Raw genomic sequence first — 21,051 nt, forward strand, 5'->3', positions numbered from 1 at the left:
TAAAAAAAAAATTAAAAAATCATTTGAAGTCCTTTTCATGCTTTTCGGGCAGATCATTACATATTATTTTTTTTTCAATTTCATTTTAAGTCCTTTTCGGCCAAGTTTTCATTTATGCCAATCAAGGTTACTTTTTTTTTTTTAATTTTTGATCATTTCCAGATCATTGACAAATTAAAACATGAATATTTAATCAAAGCATGCAAAGTATTAACAAGAATGTGTCCATAGTACACGGATGCCCCACTCGCATTATCATTTTCTATGTTCAGTAGACCATGAAATTGGGGTCAAAACTCTAATTTGGCAATTAAATTAGAAAGATCATATCATAGGGAACATGTGTACTAAGTTTGAAGTTGATTGGACTTCAACTTCATCAAAAACTACCTTGACCAAAAACTTTAACCTGAACGAACAGACAGACAGACGGAAGGACGGACGGTCGGAAGGACAGACGCACAGACCAGAAAACATTATGCCCCTCTACTATCGTAGGTAGTAGACCATAAAAATGTAAGAACTTTACATTTTTGATATATTAGATTTTTTTCATGACTTACATGTACTGGACTAGACAATCATAATGAACTACATGTACATGTATAAAGTATACATTACATGTACATGTTTATAGCTACATGAACTAAGAACATTTTTTTTAAAAGTTTTGTTTGTACATGTACATACATCTATTAATGGCTCCGGTGGTACTTGTACAATGTAGCTGAGCTGGTTAATTCTCTTCCTCAGTCATACATGTAGCATTCTTTTGACTGCATCTCTTGTATATGTTGTAGCAGACTATACATAATCCTGTGCAAATTGAAGAAAAAAATCATATGTCATAAGCTGTCCATGTTACGCAAACATTTGAAAATCATAATAAACAATGATAAACTGCAGCTAATATTTTCCACCTGAAGTAGAAATTAAAAAAAAATATATCTATCATGTTCAGTTCATCAAAAAATGTTTTACCCATGTGCATATATACTACATACATGAACATGTATGTCTATGTGTATACATGTATATTGTCATGATTGTGTTCAATACTATAAAATTGTGATAGGAGTAAATCGGTAAAAAGATTGTGAACAGCTGGATTCATATTTATGATTAAAACAACATTAATAATAGTTTTTTTTTCACTATTATATTATGAAGAAAAAGCTACATTTGTAGTACAATTATTTATGGATCTCAGAAAGGCTGATCCTGAAGTCCCTTTCTTACAAGTGCAGTGTTATCCCCAGAAGATAGCATCCCATTTGGCGTAAAAAAAAATTAACTGTGTCATTTGTCGCGTCTCAGCGATGCTCTATTTCCATTGATTTCCTTTATGTTATACATGTATATCTTTATATTGTTCAATTCATTACTGAGAATACAATTAGACTAATCACTAATACCATGAATACAGTTGCTTCAGTTTGTTTTATTTATTCATTTATAGTTACAGAATTATTTTTTGCCTCTTGTGCCAAATAAAAATATATATATGTGGTTTCAGTTACTATAAGTCATGAACATGATGAAAGTAAAATGAATGAATGATTTATCATAGTGCAACTTGTATATATATACAATGATAAACATATAAATATCTAGTACAAAAAAGAAACCTTTTTTTTTTTATATCAAAAGAGTAAAGAAAGTGTTATAAATAGCAAAAAAATCTCAATTTAAAAACTTTTTTCTTCATCATGTCTATGAAATTCATTGTTTCAAGGTACCCAATTGGGCCAATGATTTAGTTCCAGTTGTTTCTAATCTTTACATCAAAATGATATATATATTTTTGACAAAGTTTTCAGAAAAATAGTCTTTTTATGCGTAGTTCTCTATCGTGAAAATGCGGATTTTTGTCATATCTGGTCTGGTTCCGAACCGTAGTGTGCAATGGCAGCCAAATTTTTTTTTAACAAAAATGAGTCCAACAATAAACAAGAGATTGGGAATGAATGACGCTTTTAATGGATTAAATGGATTAAACGTAAACTAAAGCCAATTATGATCACTTTATGAAGAAGCATAAAATGTATTAAGCTCAAAATCAAATTGTTCGCTCTCAATCGAAAAGTAGTACCGGAAGAGACAGAAAGTATATTTTGGAAAGTTGTAAAAATAAACCAACAAACCTTTTTTTAAGAGAAAAATGGTTTCAATCTAAGATTTTCGTAATACAAAACGTAGATTTCAATAAATGCGACGAAAATATTCATGGGACTGACGGAAGGACAGACAGAGGTAAAACAGTATACCCCCCCTTTTTTAAAGCGGGGGTATAATAAGGAATGGGTTGTCCAGAAATTTTTCAGTATTTACGCAAGAAGAGTTAATTAAGGAAGAGGTTGTCTAGAGATATTCACTTAATTTTATTCACATTTTTTGGGGGTTGATGTAAATATTTTTTTCTCTCATATAAACTAAATGTGTATTTTTAATTATGTATAAGAGGTAATGGATATTTTTTATACATTTTTTAACCAGTTGAACATTTTGCAGGATTGTTGGTTTAAAGGGAAACTTCGCAAAAAAATCAAAAATTGATATTATGTCCATTCTGTATAAAAATGCTCAAATTTATAGATATTAAAGTTTTATTCCGCTAGATAAGAGATCACCATTGATTTTAAATTTTGAGTATCAATTGTCTGCATTCCGCTATATGTCATCTTCTCCGATAAAAAAATCATGATATGTCTATAAACCACAAAGATTTGAAGAAAGTAGAAATCTATTTACATATTTTTTCCAAGGGTTTATTTGGAAAAATGTAATATATACTCGTTGTCAATAGTAAAGGACAGATTGGAACATACCAGATATTGATTTAAAAAAATGTACGCACTTGTTGTCGATTCGTTTATACGCCTGGATAGAAAGTTACGGAACTATAGCGTAATTTAAAATATATACATGTATACATTGAACATAAGAAAGGAACATACATTTTGTGTAAATTTGGGTAAAAGTTTTGTAAATAGACTAGTCAACGTATGCCAACGGTATGTAATCAACGAATTCGATAGACTTTTGTATACCAAAAGAAGAAGAAGAAGAAGAGAACCAATTTGATTTAAATACAGGTCGATATATAACTTGCTTTGGTTCATCAAAGTTATGAACATAGTAAAATCACAGATTTATATATCAAATAGATTGTTCTCGAATAAAGGAAGAAATTCGTCATCATGACAATTGTTCCGACATTCATGTAATATATATATGCAACTGGAGGTACACTGATAATCCCCAAGGGATGTGAATATTTTCTAGGAAAACTATTAAGTATTACGTACAGTTTCAAATCAATTTCGGGATTTATTTTCTTTCTTGATATTCAATGACAGCAACTTAAAGAATAAACTGCTTGTCCGCTTTAGGGGTATTCTTGCCAGTTGAACAGACTTATAATTACATTCAAAAATAGGGAAAGATGACATTAAATTCGTTGTCTGTTGTTTTTAAGTAAAAGTTAATTGAATCATCAAAGTTAATATCCTTTGGTCTTGAATGTATGTTAACTAATTAATGTGTTTTTATAGGCTAGCTCAAATCCTCATCCAAATAATATAATCTATATGTAATAATCCCTTCCTTCCACACAGAGATTTAATGCCAAGCAGTAGACATATAGGTACTAATTAAGTAATTAAATGAACAATAGATAACAATAATTAATCATAAATGTGAAAAGATGTGAAAACAAAAGTATTCGTACATATTATATTCCGCTTCGGTAGAGTTATCTTCAGATAGTTTCAGATATTAATTAATACATGGCTTTCAAAAGTCTAACTCGTACATTTTTTTGCCTAATTAAGACAATCAAAATGCTTTGGTTAAGCTATTTCTAATTTCTAAGTTCCCCTTTTTTATGAGACATAAATCAAGGACAAGCGGTGTATATCATTTCATTCTGACACATGAATTAGGTTTCCACGGCGATCTATTTTTATTCGTCACCAACTTGAGTATGTACTTTAAATGTGTGTATTAAATGCTCCCTTGTTTTATAATCCACTGATCCGAAAAGACAGTCACACCTGGCAAGGTGTGCCCTAGAGGCGTGGTTAAATACTGAAGTGCAAATAACAATTTACCTTTCAACAAGCCATCTACGAGTATTGCCACAGAACCGTGAATACACACACAGTCATAGCAGAGGTAGTAAAAGGTCAATCAATAAGAGTACACCAACATATTGTCTTAACAGATTATTGTACGTTAATTTATTCACTTAATTAGTCCGAAAATGCATTAATTAAAAATAAATTTATAACTTTTTGTGTTGTCTACAAAAATAATTCAAATATATACGTTTTACATAGAAAATTTATCTCATTAATGTGTACAATTGCACGTCTGTGTGTTTTATCTTCTTATTATCAGATGGTTATTAGATAAAGCATAAGTCATTGGTGAGCTTACAATTACGTTAAAATATGATTAAAAGCCAAGACTTTTAATGATTGTATTTTAAATCCCAGCATGCAAAAACCAGGCGAAAACGTCACGACCTACAGGAAGTGGTTAATATTTTTTCATTAATTATTGCAGGGCTTCGTTGTTTCTTATGAAGTTTTTGAAGTAACTATGTTATTAATTACCTGAAAAGAAAAATTATCAAAACGTCAGTCATAGAATGTTGGGAAAACTTTAGATAATAAACTTTTGCATTCTAGCTGCTTGATGCGTTTTAATGCATGCTAAAATCTAGTCCAAATAATTATGACGTCTGGCAAGGCTATTTTATTTTTTTTCTGGGACGACTTCCTAAAATTAGGTGTCAAAGTTCCCCCCAAAATTTGCTCTCAAACTCCAGATGTAAAAAATGGCTTCGGCGTTATGACGTCGTAGGAAGGCGTGTCAGAAAAAAATTAAAATAGCCTTGCCAGACGTCATAATTATTTGGACTAGCTAAAATCCAACCCCCATAATAGATCATGAATTTATACATTTTTAGAATTATTTATATTTATTTTATCAAATATTATAGGATGCCGAATTGACTTTAAATAGGTGCTGATTTGACTAGTTCCGATTTAACAAGGTGCCGATTTGACCAGGTGCCGATTTGACTTGAAGTTGTACCCATTATAAATTGCCTTCCGACAGAATTTCGGCTGTAAAATCTCGTCTCTGTCCACATTTCAGTCCTAACCTTTTGAAATGTGATGTAACATCCCCCTGGCAATCAAACAACTTTACTAAATGTGTGCCATGAAGATGTAAACATAAGACATAAATTGATAATGTTACAGCATCCATGTTGTATACAGCGCCATCTATAAATAGTTCTAAAGGGAGATAAGGTAAACTTCTTCTTCTTCCAAATTTTCACATCCTTTGTAGGACAACCACACCGTTACGGCGTGTAGAACAAAACCCACCACCATGAATGTAGGAATATAATATGTACACTATATATTGAATAATGATATCCTCCACTAATATATACAGGATCACTTTCTAGTTGCACAGAACGGGCAGATTTAATACTGCTGTTCCTCAATCCCAATCTTAACCAGCGCATACCAAATTTAAAGCACAGAGAACTTGAGAAAATACGTCGAGGAAAACGCACCAGAGAGGAAAACGCACCAGAGAGGAAAACTGCACATTGGGACAATTCGTGCCAACAGGCCATAAGATTGAGGATTGAGGACGTATAGAAGAGGGACGAAAGATACCAAAGGGACAGTCAAACTCATAAATCTAAAACAAACTGACAACGCCATGGCTAAAAATGAAAAATACTAACAGACAAACAAAAGTATACATGACACAACATAGAAAACTAAAGAAAAAACAACACGAACCCCACCAAAAACTAGGGGTGATCTCAGGTGCTCCGGAAGGGTAAGCAGATCCTGCTCCACATTTGGCACCCGTCGTGTTGCGTATGAGATAACAAATCCAGTAAATAGTCTAATTCGGTAGGTCACATAGCTTGAAGTATGCATTCTTAGTTGCGTTAAAAATTGTTAGGCTAGTTACCGGACATATATACAGGGGGGATTACAGTGGCGGATCCAGAACTTTTCATAAGGGGGCCCGTTGACTGACCTAAGGGGGGCTCCAGTCATGCGTCAGTGATTCCTTATATAAGCAACCAATTTTTTTCCACACAAAAGGCGGGCGGGCCCCCAGGCCCCCCTGGATCCGCCTATGGGTTATATATGTTTACGTAGTAAAATAGTAAAAGATAAATGTTGTAAAATAAATTACTTCACTAACATTCACACGGGTAAAAAGAATAACAAGCTTGCAGCATTTAAATCTAAAAATAGTTCGCTTTTCACAATATAGACTAAGGATCTAAAAGCTAAAACACTTTGTCTTCTTTTCATCAGAGACTCTGTTTTCATTAACTAAAATCGAATAAAACGTTCATAGTGTCTACATACTTAATCCACGCATAGAATTTGTCGTTTTACATCATAACATCTAATAAAAAGGTTTTTAAGATTTCATCGTATCTAAATATTAGCACTTTGTGTGACGTTTACGATCTAGGCACGCACTGTATATGTAAAGCCAATTGTCATGTTTTTATTTACTTAGATCTAAAACTTAAAAACTTGTCTTCGTCTCAACTCGGCCGATTCCGTACCCTCATCTAGGAAGGAGCTAGAGTATCGGATTCTACCGAGGATTGTCGAATGCAAACCACCCTTCAGCTAATCAGAAAATGTTTCACGACTATTTTTCTGACTTACAGTGTTGTTTTTTTTTGGTTTTTTTTATAACCTTCTTCAGTTCAAATAATGATAACCTAGAATTTATTGTCGTTCTTTGCAAATCAAAGAACTGTGTTTTGTTTTTTTACAATTTTGGTATGGATACATACAGGATCATAAAGGAGGGGGAATAGGACCTTTATCGGGACTCCGGGATCGGGTGTTTTTAAACTCGGGATTTCGGGATTGACCCTTTCGGGATCCGGGAATCCTTTTTTTCGGATTTCGGGATGTCGGGATTTGCTTTATTTAAATTCGGGACCTCGGGATTTTTTTCAAGTCCGGGATTTCGGGATTAAGACCCCTCCTATCCCCCCTCATAAAGGGAAACTGATAATTTTTTGTATAATATGTGCTCATGTTTTTCAGCGATGATCCTTTTGTGCTGGGTTTTATACTGAATAAAATTAGTTAGTTAGTTTCTATACTTTTTTTATTAAATGGCTATCCGCAATATGTTTAATAAGATCATTTAGTCTGAGTTGTTTGATTGAGTATCGAGAAAGAAAAAAAAAATCTGATGTATGCAGCATAAACACGAAAATTTTGATAACTACATGGCAGAGGGAGGGGCAGGACTTTTTCGGGACGTCGGGATCGGGTGTTTTTAAGCTCGGGCCTGATTTCGGGATTGACCCTTTCGGGATCCAAGATTTATTTTTTCTAATTTCGTGATGTCGGGAATTAAATTTCTTTAAATTCGGGACCTCGATTATTTAGATAATTTTATAGAGGTTGTTTAGTGCTTTTCGGTAAAATCCTATTTATTACAGAAATGCAATCTAAAACAAAAACCAAAGGCATCTTTTTAAATAACAAGATACCCAAGTCGGAAGAATTAATATTTTAATTAATGATTAAAAAAAGGAAGCTGAAAGTATCTATTTAAGGTCTTTCATAACAGCGGTATTTGTTAAAGGGACTGAAACGATTAGACGCGTGCTCAAAATCAGCATGCATGATGAGTTGGTTACCGTTATGTGGTTAAAAGCTTGATAAGTGAAATGACAACTTTATTGCACCTACGCCTACGAAGGTCAATTCAGTTCAATGATGCACCGTCTAATAGTTCTCGCACTTATATCATTAGCAACGCAAAAGTAAATACATCAATTGAGTGAAACATTTATATGCAACAGTTTTATCAAACGGTGCGAAAAGATGCAATTTAGTATTATGATTTGTATTTTTATATGTTGAATTTATATGTAGTAGTTTTAGACAAAACCGATTAATAATCTGATTGAAAAAAATACCATTTACCTGAATGGTCTCAAATATTAGATAGTATCAGATAGTAGAGAAACAACAGTCATATCACATCCCATATATATGATAATAAGAGATGTTTCTGGAATTACGTATATCAAAATATTTAAGTTTAGTGCTTTTCGGTAAAATCCTATTTATTACAGAAATGCAATCTAAAACAAAAACCAAAGGCATCTATTTAAATAACAAGATACCCAAGTCGGAAGAATTAATATTTTAATTAATGATTAAAAAAAGGAAGCTGAAAGTATCTATTAAAGGTCTTTCATAACAGCGGTATTTGTTAAAGGGACTGAAACGATTAGACGCGTGCTCAAAATCAGCATGCATGATGAGTTGGTTACCGTTATGTGGTTAAAAGCTTGATAAGTGAAATGACAACTTTATTGCACCTACGCCTACGCAGGTCAATTCAGTTCAATGATGCACCGTCTAATAGTTCTCGCACTTATATCATTAGCAACGCCAAAGTAAATACATCAATTGAGTGAAACATTTATATGCAACAGTTTTATCAATAGGCGCGAAAAGATGTAATTTAGTATTATGATTTGTATTTTTTTTAAACTTTACATCAGTAGGATACAGTCCTGCATGATCTAAGCCGTGGAGATTTTTTTCTCAGTTATAAAAAGGCAAAATAAAGCTATTAATCTGTTATGGCATGCAGATAATAACATGCTAAAACAACAAGTTCTAAGGTTTTGGGATTTTCTAATAACCACTCAAAGATAGAAAAATATAGTACATGTTCTAGAAATGGGACAACTTTGACAGATTATCTATACACATACATTTAATGCATTAAAAAGAATGAAGGAAATTGAAAAGAAACTTCAGTTTTACATATAATATTAGGTTTACATGCATTTAATAATCTAACCATACTCATTTTTTTCTAATAACCTACAATGAGACTTAATTAATTAATTAACTTAATTAATTTTTGTTGTTTTGTTTTTTTCAATGTAATAATGTCAAACTGTAACCAACACAAGAATGACGTTAAGATTTATACCGAAAACATGAATTTGGATGGTTTCGTTTTCCTGCGTTATGATATAATAGACCAAACATCAAAAACAATGTATGGATATAAGTTGTTTGCTTCACGTCCAATGGACAATATTTCATGATATTCAGGACGATACTAATTAACAAAAACACTCAGTTGTATTAGCATTAGCAAAACTCATATCCGTGATTCAAGATTCAAGATTCAAAGTTTTATTTAGAGTCGATATTCAATAAACTACATAACACAAGCTCTAGTGAGCTTTTCAAATCGACTTAATAACAAAATACAATACACACTACACAATACAATACACACATACAAAAGTCATGAAAAACAACACAATTTTAAACATATAATGCATAGTAAGATACCATAAATGACATATATAAGTTAAAAGCATATAGTACACTTAAAACATAGCACAAGTTAATAATAAGATTGAACAAATCATATAGTCACACAAAAAATAAAAGTAAAATAAAACAGGCATAAACACTATATGCATGCACTCCACTGGCATGAGCTATATTATGAATATTATATGAATGCATGGTCGACTTTGAAACTTTTGCTTATATATTATATATACTTTCTATGTTGAAGTTTGTGATGGAATGTCTGTCAATCAAAGATGGACCCATATAAAGCTGCTCAGTCTTAATATTTGGTATGCAGGTGTAATAATATTAGAACATCTCATTTCTTTGCCGCATAGTACATGGCCCAGCAGGGGCGGATCCAACCATTTTAAAAAGGGGGGTTCCTAACCCAGGACAAAGGGGGGGGGGGGGTCCTAACCCAGGACAAAAGGGGGGGGGTTCCAATTAAATGTCCCCATTCAAATGCATTGATCGTCCAAAAAAAAGGGGGGTTCCAACCCCCGGAACCCCCCTCTGGATCCGCGCCTGCCCAGTCGCCACAGTCCGCATACTGTAAACCAACTTATTTTCGCGGATACTTTATTTCGCGTTTTACCCTTTCTTGACCACTTCGCGGCTATTAAATTTCGCGATTATCTGATTTACTTGATGAAGTTTATTAAGGAAAGATCAAAGATTGACATATTCGCGACGATTTATATTCGCGTTATTTTTCTACTCGCGAAAGTCGCGAAAATAAATCGCTCGCGAAAATAAGTTGGTTTACAGTAATGGACTGTTCACCGACTGGAACTTTTCTTCTATGGTACTGGCACGATTTAATTTATGATTATCATGATTATAGGTCCCTTATATTAATGATATATGGTACGCAATTGGATTAACATCGACATATCTTAATTCACTGAGATAATTTTACTCTACAATCAATGAAGTTTTTCACCAGTTATTTAATCGTGTAATCTTTCGGGGTTTCCCTTACAAAAAATGCTTAACTAGTATATTTATATATATAAATATAGGAAGATTTGGTATGATTGCCAATGAGACAAATCTCCACATGGTCAGAGAACAAATGCACAAGAATTATACAACTATTAGTTAACGTACGGTCTTCAAAAATGAGCAAAACCCAAACCACATATAGCAAGCTATGAAAGGCCTCAAATGACAAATATAAAACAACTAACGGCCTGACTTATGTACAACAACAGCGGAAAAATATTATGATATATAGCAATAAATGCAAGCATACAGATTTATACAGGCTACTAACTTGCTACATGCACATTTAGAATGACGCGGATTTAAACTAGTTTGCTGCCCCAAGAACTCCCTGATAACCTGGGACAGTGCATGGTGAACTAGTACATAGAACATAAGAACAAACTATAAAAAAAATCATTGAAAAGGGCTTAACTCATCAGATTGATCGAAAGCACAAAACAACTAACAGAACACATCCTGGACGTGCCAGGGATTTATTCAACCCCACAACAACAACAGACACATAACGTTACTCGCAGTTACTAACAGTTAGTTCAAAGTCAATAACAAATAATTAAAAAAATATCTAATACAGATCTTATCAAAACGGGAAGCTCCCTTTCTTAATTGTATTGAAAATAGGTTAAAGGTTCCCCATATTAAGTTTTTTCTGGTGCAATTGAATGCCTATAAACTGGTATCAATATAAAAATGAATACATGGTATGATTGCCAATGAGACAACTCTCTACAGATATACATTAGGTCGCCACGTGCGCACGGGCTTCAAGAATGAGTAAAACCCATATCGTATAGTCAACTATAAAAGGCTTCAAAATGACAAATGAAAAAAATGAAATATGTACTAAAACAATGAACGGAAAACAAATATGATATACAGCAACAAATGACAACCTCTGGTTTACAGGCTCCTAAGTCGGAACAGGCATATATATTTATATATATATACATAATGTGACAGGGTTAAATCATGTTAAAGGCGCCAAGCATTCATGACCTTGGAAAATGGTGTAACGATTGGAATATTCGATTAAAAAAAATTAAATAATTAAAAATGAGCTTTCCAAAATTTTCTGTACTTGTAAAACGAAGATGTGGTACGATTACCGATGAGACAACTCTCCACAAGAGACAAAATGACACAGAAATTAACAGAACAGTATAATCAATGATCGAGATCTTCATTTGTACTTGTGAGAGAACGAAACGGATGCAATCAACTGAAAACCCAGATATCTTATCCTAATCAATTAATAAATCAATATGTCTACGCCATCTTTAGAATTTCACTCATTTCAAGTGTTTATTTCATCGCATGTTATTTAAAGCAAATGTCTAAACTTCTTGAGATAGCGGATAACTGCAAGCTATTTTCTTCTAACTAGAGTATTAATATAGAAAAACATGTATGAGAAATCTGACAAGGACAGAACAGCCCATCTCCGAACCGTAACCACCAACAGAAGTTTCATCTTTAAAGACATTTATGAAGCAACATAATAATGAGAAAATGTAGTAAAATTGCCAATGAAACAATTAGTACAGACGAGAGTCAGATTTTGAACTTTTGTTTAATTTTGTAGACTGGGTATCTCAAATCTTTTTATCTAAAAAAAAACGAAATGCCTTTAGTGGGAACTCTCGAGCTGAGACCTACACTATTCAGGCTAGCTGGGACAATATACTTTGTTATTTAGTTTTGTCATTTTTGTGCATGGGATCGTTAAAGAGACTGTCAGTGGTTTAAAGCATTGCTTGTCAAAGACATAAAATTGAGAATGGAAATGGAGAATGTGTCAAAGCGACAACAACCCGACCATAGAGCGGACAACAGTCGAAGGCCACCAATGGGTCTTCAATGTAGCGAGAAACGTCCACACACGGAGGTGTCATTTAGCCGGTCCCTTAACAAGATGTATACTAGTTCAGTGATAATGGACGTCATACTAAAATCCGAATTATACACAAGAAACTAATACTAAAAATCATAAAAGACTAACAGAGGCCAGAGGTCCCTGACTTGGGACAGGGGCAAATTGCGACGGGGTTAAACATGTTTTTAGAGATCTCAACCCTCCAAACATCCTCCTTTTGAATAGCGACTGCTCTCTTTATTCTCAGAATTACTCTTTTCTATTGGAAATAGATATTCTACATTATTAGGTGTCGACTTTAAGTAAGGAATGTAACCTTATCCTTGTAAATGTTATATATCTTCTCATTACTTATTGTTTTCCCTTAAGGTAGCTGACACAATATTAAGATAGTTTTGCTTTAAAATTATCTATTCCACTAGTTGTTCAAAATTTTTAGAGTTTGAGCTTTTTCATATCCAGCGGCACATATTACAGTGTAATCCGGATTCACTATTAAACGATTCGGGGAAATTTCTATTGTCAAATTCAATTTCAAATAATAATATTTATGTTTAACAAAACTCTTTTATCGCTAAGAGGCTGGCTTGTCATGCCAAGAAATTGCCTCCGTTGAAATTTCAAACATCCAATAGAGCAAATTACATCGATGATTAATATTGACCTTATGGTATGGGCACAGGACGTTTGCGCTTTTTTACCTGTAAAACGATAGGACATTTGCGCTTCAAATACTATGGACATTTGCGCTTTATGTTTTGATTCACCTGTATTAAATTGATTGGACATTTGCGCTTTTTACCTTTGTATAAGTGAACTTGGATGTTCCAAATTTGCAGACTATCTGCAAAAATTATGTGACAATTGAATCACGATTTACTTAACTCATCCTGCTATGTTTATCTTGTTGAAGAGTATCATTGAACAACACTCAGTGAATTACATTTAGATTCATTATATTGATGATCAGGCATTCCAGTCAAGAACTGAGAAAGAAAAACTTGATTTTTGTATTTGAAATGTGGACAAAATACCAGTCAGAATAGATAACAAGAGCTACTTATTTTGACTCTTTAGGCTTCAGATATTAAGCGAAACATGAACTGTGATGACTGTTCGTGTTTTATGTGTTTTAAAATGTTAACTTTTAGCTGTATATAAACTTTTAAACATTTTAAAAAATATGACTTGTCGGTCCCAAGCCAGTATAAAAGAGGAAGGAAGTCATAAAAACAAATATTGCAAAAGCGCAAATGTCCTATGTAAAAGGCACAAATGTACATTTTTAAAAAGCGCAAATTTCCTATGATTTGAAGCGCAAGTGTCCAAAATTAAAAGCGCAAATGTCCTATGAAAAAGCGCAAACGTCCCGCGCCGTATGGTATATGGCCGTTTTCTAAGCGATACGTACATGCAGATCATACATTAAATTAATTTGTTTAGTAAAAACAAATCTTTAACTACTAATAGGTGCCGTAGGAGGTCCACAGAATTTTTAGCAAGGAATTCTTGGCTAGATCAGACAATTTAAGAACAGAAAGCATTGCACTGATGTATGTCCATTATTAATTTTTCAGTAGTCAAAATTCAATGTTAAGTGATGTATATTGAATAATGATATATAGTTTGTATTTCTGTTTCCTGAAAACCAAGACATATATATGATTCGGCGCGGGACGTTTGCGCTTTTTCATAGGACATTTGCGCTTATTTTTTTGGACACTTGCGCTTCAAATCATAGAACATTTGCGCTTTTTAAAAAAGGACATTTGCGCTGTTAACATAGGACATTTGCCCTTTTGCAATATTTGATTTTTATGACTATCATATCTTCCTCTTTAATACTGGCAGAATAATATTTTTTCTTTATGGTTAAAGGTTTAAAAAAATCATTTAATAGCACATTTCATAGCACATTCATTTCATAGCACATTGATATGTGTTTAAAAGTCTATATACACTGAGCTAAAGGTAAACATTCTAAAGACCTAAAAACACGTACAGTCATCACAGGTCAGTTTTCGCTTGATATATGAAGACCAAGGATTGGACAAATTTAGCTCTGTTTATCTGTTCAGACTGGCATTTCGCACACATTTCAAATATATATTCAATATTCTCTTTCCCAATTCTTGACAGGGATGCCTGTTCATCAATATAACGAATCTAATGTGATTCACATACTGTTGTTCAATGATGCTCTTTAAAAAGATAAAAATATCAGGATGTGTCGAGTAGAACTGTTCACTATAATGTACAGGGAATGATTCTGGACCATGTGTCGTACTAATGCCAAATATAAGTTAAATTTATTTACGCAATAATTACTTCTCTTTAAAATTACAGATAGACGACAATAGGTGCAAAAGCGCAAATGTCCGGTCAATTTAATACTGGTGAATCAAAATTTAAAGCGCAAATGTCCATAGTATTTGAAGCGCAAATGTCGTATCGTTTTACAGGTGAAAAAGCGCAAACGTCCTGTGCCCATATGATTAAGGTTATTTTTATTTATGTATTTGCTGTTATTTATCCCCTGATTATAAAACATGTCGATTGAGCCACAATGATTACTACATTGGTTACCTAAATACCAAAAACACGCAAGACAAGGAAGAAATGCCCAATTTTGATTATAATGGAATGGATATTTTAAGTAATGGAATGGATATTTCAAGTAATGGAATGGATATTTTAAGTAATGGAATGGACTACAACGACCCTTCAGTCACTAATTACAGATATACTTTATACCTTATTCGAAAGTTTATTCATTGAGGAACAAAAGGTACATAGTTAATATGTTCCACAACGCATATTAGAGGAGTAACAATACCTACATATCGAAATACGCGTGAACATTAAGATATAGCTTATTTTAAATGATGAAATGAACTGCTGCGACATTTCATCCCTTAATTCAGGAAAACTTTATGTACCATTTGAGAGTTCATTGCTGTCGCAATGACCATTAGAAGGATTACGGAGGATCTAAATGACAAAAATACGCGTGAAAAGAAAGAATTTTGAATGATAGCATGGATATTTTGAATAATGACATGATCTGTTGTGACCCTTCATCCCCTAATTTCAGAAATACCTTTAACCTCATTCGAAAGCTTATTTATAGAGGAACTAAAAGTATATAGCTAAAATGTAATGCGGGGAGTAACGAAAGACAAAAAATCGAAATACATGTGAGCATTAAGAAATACAATTGTAGCTTATTTTAAATAATGAAATGGATGAATGCGCCCCATCAGCCCATAATTAAGGAAAACGTTGTAATCATTTGAAAGTTCATTGATAGAGAAACAAAAATGGTTTAGGTTATAAATAATATGTGCAGCAACGACCATTAAAGAGGTTGGGGACATAAATGCCAAGATAACAGTGAAGATTTAAAAATAGCCAATTTTGAATGATGGAATGGATTGCTGTGACCCTTCAACCCCTAATTACAGATATACATAATACCTCATTAGAAAGCCTATTAATAGCAGAACAAAATGTATGTAGTTAATATGTTCCGCAACGCATATTATAGGAGTAACGAAGGATCTTAATGTCAAAATATGCATAAACATTATGAAATATAGCTTTTTTAATAATATAATGGACTGCTGCGACTCGTCAGTAACAATATCGTTATTTAGAGGCAGTAACTCAGGCCCTTATTAGCGAAAACTTTATAGACAAAGTGAAAGCTTATTGATAGAGAAACCACAATGACGTTTAATAGGGTTACAGGAGACCAAAATGCCAAAATACGCGTGAAAATAAAATAAAAATAGCCAATTTTAGATAATGGAATTGATTGCTTCGATAATTCAGATCCTAATTACAAATAAACATTTTACCTCATTCGAAAGCCTATTAAAAGAGGAACAAAAGGTATATAGTTAATATGTTCCACAACGCATATTGGAGGAGAAATGAAGTACCAAAAAATCGAAATACGGGTGAACATTATAAAATAGCTTATTTTGAATCATGAAATGAACTTCTGCAACCCATAAGCCCTATAATTAAGGAAAACTTTATACACCATTTGCAAGGTTATGAATAGAGGAACAAAATTTTTATTGATAATATGTGCCCCAATGACAATTAGAAGGGTTACGGAGGACCTAAATACCAAAATACGCGTGAAAATTAAGAAATAGACAATTTTGAAAATTGGAATGGATATTTTGAATAATGCAATGGCCTGCTGTGAACCTTCAGCCCCTAATTACATATGAACCTTCTATCTCATTCGAAAGCCTATTAATAGAGGAACAAAAGATATATAGTCAAAATGTTCTGCAATGCAAATCTGAGGAGTAACGAAGGACTTAAAAATCGAAATGGGGGTGGACATTATGGAAAAGCTTACTTTGAATAATGGAATGGACTGATGCGACCTGTCAGCCCCTTATGAAGGACAACTTTATACACCACGTGAAAGCTCATTGATAGAGAAACAAAATGTATCAATAATACGTCCCTCAATGACCATAAAAGAGGTTACGGAGGACTTAAATGCGTGAAAAGAAAGAAATTGCCAATTTTGAATAATTGAATGAATATTTTGAAATAATGACATGAACTACTGTGACCCTTCAGCCCTATAATTACAGAAATAACTTCAAGCTCATTCGAAAGCTTAATCATAGAGGAACAAAAGGTATATAATATGTATATTGCTAATATGTTCCGCAACGCGGATGAGTAACGAAGTACCTAAAAATCGAAATACATGTGAACATTAAGAAGTACAAATGTAGCTTATTTTAAATAATGAAATGGACTGCTGAGACTGTCGGCCCCTAATTAAGGAAAACGTTATAACCATTTGAAAGTTCATTGATCGAGAAACAAAATGGTTTAGGTTATAAATAATATGTGCCGCAATGTCCATCAGAGAGATCGAGATTACGGAGGACATAAATGCCAAAATAACCGTGAAGATTAAGAAATAGCCAATTTTGAATGATGCAAGGGATTGCTGCGACCCTTCAACCCATACTTATATATTTACATGATACCTCATTCGAAAGCCTATCAATAGAAGAACAAAATATATGTAGTTAGTATGTTCCGCAACGCATATTAGAGGAGAAACGGAGGATCTAACATGTCGAAAAATACATAATGCATATTATGTGTCATTTAAAACTCTTATGGACCGTTGTCTCATTAGAAATCATACCACATCTTTTTTTTTATATAAAAATTAAGACATAGTTCTTTTTAAGAAAAGAATGAATTGCTGTGACTCGTCAGTAATAAAACTTTATTTAGAGGCAGTAACTCAGTCCCTAAATAAGAAAAACTTTAAATACACCATGTGAAAGCTATTGATAGAAAACCCACAATTACGTTCAAGACGGTTACATAGGACCAAAATGCCAAAATACGCGTGAAAATTAAGAAATAGCCAATTTTGAACAATGGAATGGATATTTTGAATAATGGATTAGATTGCTGCAACACTTCAGCCCCCAAATACAAATATACCTTTTACCTCATTCGAAAGCCTATTAAAAGATGATCAATAAATATGTTCCGCAACGCATATTAGAGGAGTAATGAAGTACCTAAAAATCGAAATACGGGTAAAAATTATAAAATAGCTTATTTTGAATCATGAAATGAATTTCATAATTATTTTTTTTTTCTAAATGAAAACCAAATATTTGTTTAGCCCCAACATTCATTTTTTCAAGGGGGTATAGTTATGTTTGCTCGGAACAAACATTTGTTTTCCAAATCGAAGGATAAAACGCCCTGGAACAAACTAACATATTCCCTTTTTTCAATATACATGGTTCCTTTTATAAATGAAAAGATGGTCGATGTTTAAAAATAGTTAAAAAAAGACTGTTGCAATTTAAAGTATCATATTAATAATTTTTTGATTCTTTTTTATATCTAATCCTTTATCGGTGAAGCAAAATACTTTAGAATGATGTCGAGCACTGTCAGATTAATTATAAATTGCAGCGGAAACTAGAGGATGGAATGTGTACTTGTGGTAGAGATGATAAAACAACGACCTTCCCTGTATCAAATATCCGTGAGAAATGCGTAATCAGCATGTTATGTATAATAGCTTACAGTTATATTTCCCGCTTCATTCGCCCTATCATCATTTAACAATTTTGGACACTATCTAAATAAACATGTTAGTTGGGTTAACACATGCTGATTTATAATGTATAGCTTACAGTTACATTTCCCGCTCCTTCTTAGTCTCAAAACAAACCAAAGTGTTTGTACATGTATCTGAGTATTAATTTGGAGAACAATTTCGTTTTGGTGTTAAATATATGGTTTTAATAAAAGACTTTGAACTGGGAAATATCATTATATAGAAAGATCTTCTGATCTGCACAATTATAATATAATTAAAACAAATAGATGCATGCATTTCTTATTTAGACATTTGTTTTAAGGTGACTTCTCACACACATGACCTTTTAGCATATTTATATCTCTTAGAGATCTGAATAATAGGTGGTGTGAGTATACATCGACGAGACAGCAATCTAACAACACAAAACTTTTGGGTTTTAACTATTTGTTTATTAACAAATGGTGTGATGAGTGAAAATGGTTTAAACTTGGACTATGGATTTTATATAACTACTTACTGTAGATTCAGAAATCATTGCGTGCATTTATTATTGCGATTTTGTCATTTTAGACTTAAATGCGATTTTTAACTTTTACGAATATTATTATTGCGTTTACAACTCTGTCGCAATTTTCGCAATAATTAAAAACCTCGCAATAATTTAAGAATTTACAGTAATATACCTGGCAGTCTTTAAAGAAATAAAGTAAAATACCACATATATAAGATCTTTAAACTTCATTATTTGCATTTGAAAAACTCAACTCTGTGTGTGTTTACGGCGCTTCACTATATATATATATCTCTCGATAAGAGTGGGGGCACGGGCCTGAAAAACCCTTCAAATCCGTGAAAATTAAGAAATAGCCAATTTTGAATAATGAAATGGATATTTTGAATAATAAAATGGACTGCTGTGACCCTTTTAGTCTCTAATTATTAATATACCTTATACCTCATTCGAAAGCTTATTAAGAGAGGAACTAAAGTTATCAAGTCAATTTGATCCGCAACGCATATTAAGGGATGACATAGGAACTTAACATCGAAATACGCTTGAACATTAAGAAATAGTTATTTTGAATAAAGCAATGGACTGCTGCAAGCCTTTAGTCCCTAATCAAGGCAAAATTAATACACGACGTTAAAGCTTATTGATAGAGGAATAAATTCATAAAATTTAGAAAGGAAATGGGGAATGTGTCAAAGCGACAACAACCCGACCATAGAGCAGACAACAGCCGAAGTCCACCAATGAATCTTCAATGTAGCGAGAAACTCCCGTACCCGTAGGCGTCCTTCAGCTGGCCCCTTAAAAATATGTATACTAGTACAGTGATAATGGACGTCAAACTAAACTCCGAATTATACACAAGAAACTAAAATTGAAAAGCATATACAAGACTAATAAAGGCCAGAGGCTCCTGACTTGAGACAGGCGCAAAATTGATGCGGAATTAAACATGTTTGTGAGATCTCAACCCTCCCCCTATACCTCTAGCCAATGTAAAAAAGTTAACGCATAACAATACGCACATCAAAATTCAGTTCAAGAGAAGTCCGAGTCCAATGTCAGAACATGAAACAAAAGAAAATAGATAAAATGACAATTATGATACATAAATAACAGCAGACTACTAGCAGTTAACTGACATGCCAGCTCCGGACCTCAATCAAACTGATTAAAAGATTATGTTTTCATCATATGAATATCAGGCATTAATGATATGTGCCGTAATGACCATTAGAGGGGTTACGGAGGACCTAATGTCCAAAATACGTGTGAAAATTAAGAAATAGCCAATCTTGAATAATGAAATGGATATTTTGAAAAATGGAATGGACTGGTGCGACCCTTTAATCCCTAATTATAGATATACATTATACTTCATTCGAAAGCTTATGAAGAGATGAACAAAAGGTATATAGTCGATATTTTCAGCAACGCATATTAGAGGAGTAACGAAGGGACTAAACATCGGAATACGCTTGAACGTTAAGAAATAGCTTATTTTGAATAACGGAATGGACTGCTGCAAGCCGTTAGCCCCTTTTCAAGGAAAAATTAATGCAACAAATTAAAGCTTATTGATAGAGGAATAAAATGAGTATTAATGATATGTGCCGTAATGACCATTAGAGGAGTTACGGAGGACCTAATGTCCAAAATACGCGTGCAAATTAGGAAATAGCCAATCTTGAATTATGAAATGGATATTTTGAATAATGGAATGGACTTTACGAGACTTTAGTCCCTAATCATAAATATACATTATACTACATTCGAAAGCTTATTTAGAGATGAACAAAAGGTATATAGTCGATATGTTCAGCAACGCATATAAGAGGAGTAACGAAGGAATTAAACATCAAAATACGCTTGAACATTAAGAAATAGCTTATTTTGAATAACGGAATGGACTGCTGTAAGCCGTTAGCACCTTATTTTGGCAAAATTAATACACGGAATTGAAGCCTATAGATAGAGGAATAAATTTAGTTTAAACGATATGTGCCGTACTGACCATTAGAGTGGTACGGAGTACCTAAATGCCAAAATACGCGTGAAAATGTAGAAATCGCCAATTTTGAATAATGAAATGGATATTTTGAATAATGGAATGGAC

The 21,051-nt window shown here is 33.0% G+C and overlaps 2 protein-coding genes across 3 annotated transcripts in view; both read right to left on the reverse strand.

Moving 5' to 3' along the window:
* LOC143059165 (fibroblast growth factor receptor 2-like) overlaps nucleotides 1-5,313 on the reverse strand; it is a 66,594-nt gene extending 61,281 nt beyond the window's left edge. For both annotated transcript variants that reach the window (XM_076232661.1, XM_076232660.1), the window contains exons 1-2: nucleotides 5,174-5,313; nucleotides 691-816 (exon numbers count right to left, since the gene is read on the reverse strand). The gene's annotated coding sequence lies outside the window, so the exon portion shown is untranslated. The remainder of the gene's footprint in view (nucleotides 1-690; nucleotides 817-5,173) is intronic.
* The window catches only part of LOC143059828 (uncharacterized), a 196,805-nt gene that overhangs the window by 153,304 nt on the left and 22,450 nt on the right, over nucleotides 1-21,051 (reverse strand). The gene's annotated exons all lie outside the window — the stretch shown is intronic.

This window comes from Mytilus galloprovincialis, chromosome 14, assembly GCF_965363235.1.
Source record: "Mytilus galloprovincialis chromosome 14, xbMytGall1.hap1.1, whole genome shotgun sequence".
NCBI lineage: Eukaryota > Metazoa > Mollusca > Bivalvia > Mytilida > Mytilidae > Mytilus > Mytilus galloprovincialis.